This window comes from Tamandua tetradactyla, chromosome 2 (assembly GCF_023851605.1).
Source record: "Tamandua tetradactyla isolate mTamTet1 chromosome 2, mTamTet1.pri, whole genome shotgun sequence".
NCBI classification, from domain to species: domain Eukaryota; kingdom Metazoa; phylum Chordata; class Mammalia; order Pilosa; family Myrmecophagidae; genus Tamandua; species Tamandua tetradactyla.
The window spans coordinates 120,653,674-120,659,673 of NC_135328.1; positions in this window are offsets into that span (position 1 = coordinate 120,653,674).

Sequence of the window (6,000 nt, forward strand, 5' to 3'; positions counted from 1 at the left end):
TGGGGATTGTCCTACACCTCATGGACACATCCCATTGCCCAGATCATAATGAGCTAGAGAATTTATGATAATTTCCAGGGTAACATTAAAAGGAGGAGATGGAAAAAGGGAAGCAGATGGGGGAGAAGGAGGAGGAGGAACTCTGTAACCGAGAAACTGCGGTTTAAGGGATGATTGTGATTACTGAATCATTATATAGATATTTCTTTTTAGTTTCTGGTGTATTGGAGTAGAGAGAGGGAAATACCCAAAATCTTTCAATTGTAATCCCGCTGCCTTGGTCGCTGATAATGATTGTATAGCCTTTATCTTGCACCCTTGTGACTGGAAAAACCTTGTGATTAACCTTTGCTTATACAACTTTTCCAGATTTTCCAACTTTAGAGTCTTGTGATCACTAAAGACAGCCCCTAATGTTTACTAATGAAGGGTCTTGGGTCAACCCAGAACTAATCCAACCCAAGTCCAAAGCTATCTTGATAACCGAGACTGGATCTAACCAAAGAGGGCCCACCTGACAGGCACAGTACCTTAGACTTTAACCTACAAGTCACTTATATTTCATTGTAATACTAAAAACCACATCATCATCATATTAAGGCCGCCATTTTCTTACATATGTTCTGTGACTAAGCATGTAATCAATCTGCGCAATAATTAAATCACCTCTCCTTACATCATCTGGAGCCACTGTGTTCATTATCTAAAACTTGCCCATCTTTTAACACTATAAAACTAACAAAATCACTGCAGTTCGAACAGACAGATTTTGGGGCCACTAGGCCATCTGACCTCCTGCCACACGCTTAATAATAAACTCTCTTCTCTTTCTGCTGTCTCAGGAATTGGTGATTTGAGTGCACTGACAAGAATCCACCACCTTCAGCCAGTAACAATGCAAGGAAGAGGAGAAAAACATCCACCGGCACCACCACAAACACAGCTGTGCAGGCCCTTTTTTGCACATCGATACTAAATGAAGGCTTTGTTTCATGCTTCAATCCTGGTTTTTCCAACTTTTGACCAAGAACCACTGCCCAACAGAGAGAAATATCAAATAAATTTTCTTGCATTAGATTCTCCATTTATCAAGAGTAAGATATTGTTTAAATGATGACTATACTATTCCTTCAATATATAGGATAGAGCAGAAGGAAAAAAAAAAGATTGGGAGGTTTGTCTTCTCCACAGAAGAAAAGTAGTCCCTCATTCAATGTAAGTCCTTGTTGCAAGAGGCACTCTTGACTCCCAACAGTGATGGTCTCCCAAGACGAGCTCCATGCCATCAGGTCCCTCAGTGTTACATGTACATGCCACTCTTCCACCGAAAGGTGGAATTTATTTCCCTTCCTTTAAATCTAGGCCCGTCCCCTGCTCTGACAAATAAAATATGGTAGAAGTGAATTTCAAGCCCAGGACACACGCTGGCAGTTTCTACTGCCTTTCTTTTAGGACACTCATTCTTGGACCCAGTATCCAATTTTAGAGGAAACCTAAGCAGCAACTTGGCAAGGCCTACATGGAAGAGAACCAAGATCCTTGGTCAACAGCCTAAGCTGAGCTGACAGCCAACCGCCAGCACCAAATGTCAGGAGAGTTAGCCATCTTGGACTTTCCATCCCAACATGGTCCAGCATAGAGAAATAGTAGTTCTTATTCTACACCAGTAAGTTTTGGGGTGATTTAACATGCAACCGTAGATAACTGAAACAGAAATTGATTTCTGGAAGTGGGATAATGCTACAATGGACATATAAAATATATAGCTTTGGCTTTGGGACTGGGTGGGAAGCAGGGACCAGAAGAGTCTCAAAACAACCCTAATGGAGCCTCGAAGGAGAACGATAAAATTACTGTTGGACGATGAAGAAAAGGCAACCCATGCTATCTACAGGCTGAAAGTTAGTGTCACTGTCAAATGAGGGCAGCCACGTCTGCAGTCGCATAGAAGATAGGAAAGGTACCTAATGAACTAAGGAATTTGGCGAAAGCTGTTTCCAGGCAGCATGCTAAAAGTGACAACTGGTTCCTTCTTACATCTTAGAAAATAAGGTAAAACAGGAAGATAAACTGTAAAAAGGACTGTTCAATTGGGAGCAGGATTTAGAGAAAACATGAAGAACCCAGGGCAGTCTTTCCTGCCAGCAAAAAGGTTCTCAGAAAAAAAAATGACCTGAAGGCAAAGACTTCCAATCCAGGTTCTGTAAGCAAAATGATCCATTTCCAGAGTAAAATTAAATCAAGGGTGCACTGTAACATCCTTCCAAGACCACAGAAAGACTTAAGATGGCACCTCAGGGAGCCACTCTGTCAGATAACAGGGCTTTTGTATTAGTAAGGTTCTCTAGAGAAACAGAACCAACAGGAGAGACCTGCAAATACTTATAAAGGTGTCTCATACAACCATGGGAACGGAAGAGTCAAAAATCTGCAGGAGGGGCTGTGAAGGTGGCAGCTCCGATGAAGGGTCTGGAAAAACTCCACAGGAGAGGCTGCTGGCTGAAGAAGCAGTGGAAAAAGTCTCTGTTCTCCCTTAAAAAGGTCTTCAACTGATTGGATTATATTGTTGGTGGGAGACAGGGCTTAGTTGATCGCAGATGTAATCAGTCACAGATACAATCAACTGATGATTTAATACACCAGTCTTCCAGCTTATCAACCAGCTTTGAAATATCTTTGCAGCAACAATTAGGCCAGTGCTTGCTGACCAGACAACTGGGCATCATCACTTGGCTAAGTTGACACCAGAATTTACTCATCACAGTTTTCAAGAGCCTGTCTTAAAGGAGTTGCCCCACAGGACTTTAATTCCTAGAAAAAGTTTTAGAGGCCTCAAAGAGCCAGGTTATGTGGGCATAACTTTGGTCTAATGGAGTCAATTTATAGTTTGATACCCAGGAAACTTAGACAGTTTTAAAACGAGTTATACCAAACTGGACTAGGAGGGATAGAAACAGTTCAAAATGAAAAGAGGTCTCTGGGTCAAGCTCTTAAGGTGAGGAAACAGACTAAGAAAGCTGCTCAGCTACAAGCATAGGTTACTTATTATGGAAAAGAAAGGATGACTCAGAGAAAGGAGCCAAGAGCTATAGAGAACCACCCCCAGGGAACAGAACTGGAGCCTGATTTTAAATCATGAGATTCTGAACATTGAGCTAATTTGTGGCGTATGGAGATTGAGAATATCTTACATGAGGGGAAGATGGGAATTGTGGCTAGAGGGCAGACTGTATTCGGCAGTGTCCAAAGATGGAGACTCCTTGAACATGCATGTCTTTTTTTTTTTTTTTTTTTTTTCACATGGGCAGGCACCGGGAATCGAACCCGGGTCCTCGGGCTTGGCAGGCAAGCATTCTTACCTGCTGAGCCACCGTGGCCCGCCCACACGCATGTCTTCTTACATCAAGAGTGGATTGTATTTCCTCTCCTCTTGAATCTGGGCTAGGTCCATGACTGCTTTGGCCAACAGAATGTGGTGAGAATGATGTTCTAGAACTTCTGCTCCCTTCCTTTTGGAACGACCTTCCAGGAACTGAGCGCTGCGCTGTGAGAAAGCCCAAACTGCCCCAGGGAGAGGTCCATATGAAAGGTACCAAAACCCTCAGTCAACAGTCCTGGCTGATGTCCCCACCAAGAGTGAACACCAGTGGTCAGCCCTGTGAACGAGCTGTCCTAGACCCACTCAAGCCCCAAATGACTGAAGCATCATCATAGGGAGGAGAAGATTCTTACACCTGAGTCCAGTCACTCCCTAGAATTGTGAATGATAAAAAAAAGTGGTTGTTTTAAGCCACTAAGTTTAAGGGTGGTTTTGTTACTCAGCATCAGATAACTGAAACATAAACTCTGGGCAATTCACCAGCAATTAAGCAATTGTGTGCCTTTGATCCCAAAGAGTGTCATTTTATGCTCATTTGCATCATATAATTGTTTCCTTCTTCCTTGGTTATAATTGTAAATTATCTAAATCAAGCCTGCAGGAGGATCAGGGAGAAAAAAAATTTTGTTTCATCAACCACTGATTTACCCATAACAATCTGATTCACACGCTGGACTTTATTTTAATGCTTCCTCAGATGGGAGAGAAATAAGTAACAAAACCCAAGGTCAAAACAGTCAAATAGAAACCAATGTGGATTTAATTGAGTCCCTACTTCCTATTATGAGGGACACTCTACTTGGTGCTGAATACAGAAGAATCCTTGGCCTCAAAGTTTTTACAATAATGCAGCTGAAGAGATAAAAGAACAGGACAGACTTGAGAAGTTGCTGAGCAAACACAGTTACTCTAATACCCCAATCTCGATACTCTGGACACCCTCTAGCTAATTAGAAGTGCCTACTATTTCCAGAAACATTTATGTGAGTCCTTAGGATTGTAAACAGGACCTGACTGCCCTAGGGTCTCTTTCCTTCTAGACCTTTGAGCAGGTGGAGCAGAGAAGTGCTTCACATACAGAGCTCTGCCCTTCCTCAGCTCCGGGATCCCCCGTTTGCCGGCCCCCCGCCTTGGTGTCTTCTGTCACCTTCTAGGCTGGGACACTAGTCCCTGCTACTTGATCTCCTCCAGACCACCAAACTGCATGCCCTGGGGTCTGTCCACACCCTGTCTCCCTCCCCAGGCAGCTGACCTCTGTCAATCTTTATGGCAAGCTGTCAGAGAAAGGTCCCCTGGCCCCATTATTTGGCCCCTAGTAACCCTAGCATTTCTTACCTGCTCCTCTGAGCATCTGGGCATCTAGCGGTAAGGCTGCAAGACAGGAAAGGGGCTTTGTCAGGGGCCCAACCCCACAAAGACCCTGTACCTGCCCCTCCCTCCTTCGCCCAGGTCCCCTCTGCTCAGTCTAGTGCCTCTGCCATTGCCCACATTTGTCCCTGGCACATAGTAGGCATTCGATATGTATTTGTTTAATGAATTCATACTTTTCACTTGTGAGGATTTATCTTTCAGGAGCTGAGTTGTTTTGTCCTACAGATTATTAAGGCTCTTCCTGAATGAAAGCCAGTGGTGGGAAAGTCCCCGTCCTTGCCCATAGTATTCAGGTCCCCATGTGAAGCACGAGAAGTATCCGGGGATAGCAGTGTCCCTTAACACCCAGGATTTTCCAGAGCATCCTGTGAACTTGGAAGGCGTTGTGACCAGATACGCAGAGGCCGCTGGGGGAAGGTGCTGGTTATGTCGCTCATCAGAGACACCTTGTTACACCCCAAGAGTTAACCAGCCACACAAGGCAAATCACTGGTAAATGCCAAACGGAGTGGATGAGAGGAGAATAGACCACAGCGCACTTCACTCCTGACTCCAAGCCAAGGACGTTCCCTGAACTAGGCAGGCCCAATTGAAGAACATTTGAATTTCTGAGTCCGGGATCAGAACGTGGCGGGCAATTCGAGAGCTCACTCTGAGTTAAGAACTACCGGCTAAAGAAATGCAAAGGAGCAAGAGGCTGTCTCATCAGGGCAAGTTTCACAGGAAAGGGGTTTGAATTGATCCTGGAAGAATTAATGAAATCTAAATAGAATAAAAAGAAAGAAAGAAAGTAGATGACATTTTGGAAAAGGCAAAACTATAGAGACAGAGACAGTAAAAAGACCAGTGGTTGCCAGGGGGTTGGGGAGGTAGGAGAGGGATGAACAGGCAAGCACAGAGCATTTTTAGGGCAGGGAAATTATTCTGTATGATATTGCAATGGTGGGTACATGACATTACGCATTTGTCAAAACCCCAAGGCCTGTACAATACAGAGAGTGAACCCTAACGGAAATTATTGACATAGTTATTAATAATGTACCAATATTGGTTCACCAACTGTTACAAATGTACCACACTAACGCAAGATGTTCTTAATAGGGAAAACTGGAGAGTGGGCGAGTAGATAGGGACTTTCCATATTTTCTGCATGACTTTTCTGTAATCCTAAAACTGTTCTTAAAAAGAGCATCTATTTTTTTAAAAAAAGAAGAAGAAAGGAGTTAGTAGGAAGGCACAAGGAATATTAG